The sequence below is a fragment of the Cynoglossus semilaevis genome, unplaced genomic scaffold, assembly GCF_000523025.1.
Source record: "Cynoglossus semilaevis isolate Cse_v1.0 unplaced genomic scaffold, Cse_v1.0 scaffold2142, whole genome shotgun sequence".
NCBI classification, from domain to species: domain Eukaryota; kingdom Metazoa; phylum Chordata; class Actinopteri; order Pleuronectiformes; family Cynoglossidae; genus Cynoglossus; species Cynoglossus semilaevis.
This window is the reverse complement of record NW_007585197.1, coordinates 5,001-6,487: the sequence shown is the minus strand read 5'-3', so window position 1 is coordinate 6,487 and position 1,487 is coordinate 5,001. Positions and strand designations below refer to the sequence as shown.

The following is a 1,487-nucleotide window of genomic DNA, read 5'->3' as shown; positions in this document are numbered from 1 at the left end:
GGCACTAAAAACCCGGCTTCGTGTACCCTAGAGGCTGGCTTAAAAAAAAACAAAAAAAAAAAAAACAGATATATTTACATATATAAGTCACCACATTTTACGAACTTCTTGGTGTGCTTTCCATGATGAAGGGGTGGAGGGTGTGAAAATAAAAACTAGCACGTTCGTCTTTGCACCGACTTCCCCTCTCTGTCTCGTTTTTGCACTGCCCGCTAGTACGCCCCCTGGCGGCTGAAGAAGAAAAATCCATAGAAAAGCCGCATCTTTGTATAAGCCGCACGGTTCATAGCGTACGAAAAAAAGTAGTGGAAAATACGCTAGGTACCTTTTTTTAACTGCTGGTCCGCGGACCAGGAGTTTATACAGACAATTTACAACCGGCCCTTTAAGGGGAACTGTGTTGCTGATGCGCCCCCCCACCCCCGTAGAAAATGAGCGTGCCTGCGATCCCTAACAGGATAAATTTTGAAGATGGAAGGGTGGCAGGGGGAACGGGGGAGGGGCCTATTTACAAAGTTGGCGTCTCCGGCGTCTCCGATTTCCCCGGTTGGCTTCACTCACCTCAGTGACAGTTAGTCAGCTGACGACATCAACCGGAGTTAAATGTAGCTCGGCAGTCGGTGGTGCCAACGACGTCCAGATGGAAGTAGGAAACGTGATACGGAGCGCTGCGCTACACGTTAGCGCCGAGCAGCCAAGCTTCTGCTCTCTGCACAGGTGGGTTCGATTAGTCAAAAAAAAAAAACCAAAAAAAAAAACGTGTGTTTCCTGTTGATTAGCAGCTGGAGTTTGTAACTTGTCACTGAAGTGTGTGTGTGTGTGCGTGAGTGTGTGCGTGCGTGTGTGTGTGTGTGTGTCGAAGTTCATTGTTTACAGTGTTGCGTAATCAGGCTGCAGCTGGAGACTCCTCTGCTCTGGTTCATGCGCACGGCTCCGCTAACAGGAAATACATCAAACGTGAGCCGCGTTCGGATGTGCTAGCGATTGCGTCGCCATTGTCTTCGCACACATGTAGCTCATTTATGTTCGGCCTAGCCCCCCCCCCGGCCCCCACACCCACTCACCCTGTCCTTATTTCCTGTTGTTGAATTCATGGAGTCACGAAAGCCAACATTCGCAAAAACATTTCGCTGGAAACTTGTCCCTCGTTCTCGTCCGTTTGTTTGACGTCGCACAAACAAATGAATCCTCCCGAGTTCGAAAAGAAAATACTTTGCGTGAATGTTCGGAGTTTGACTCAAATCTTTTGTCTCTTTTTATGACGCAAGTCCAATTCGTTGTCACGGAACAAATCGGTTTTCATCGTTTCCCCGGACGTCACTGCTCTGCGCCGGGTCATATACCACGATAAAACCGGCAAGAGGTGGCAGTGAAGACGACCCAGAGACCAGTCTGAACTGGTTTGGGTCGTTGACCTGCGGGAATCCGTCCAGTCTCGGAATCTGTCCGAGAACCATTCTGACTCAGCCGCGATCAAAGACACACAG

At 49.3% G+C, this 1,487-nt stretch overlaps 1 protein-coding gene across 2 annotated transcripts in view; it reads left to right on the top strand.

The window, feature by feature from the left end:
- The window catches only part of LOC103398953 (discoidin domain-containing receptor 2-like), a 13,041-nt gene that overhangs the window by 6,585 nt on the left and 4,969 nt on the right, over window positions 1–1,487 (top strand). Inside the window, exon 1 of one of the 2 annotated variants that reach the window (XM_025053911.1) lies at window positions 512–717. The exons of the other annotated variant lie outside the window; for it this stretch is intronic. The gene's annotated coding sequence lies outside the window, so the exon portion shown is untranslated. Of the gene's footprint in view, window positions 1–511; window positions 718–1,487 lie in introns of those variants that run through there. 2 annotated transcript variants of the gene reach the window in all.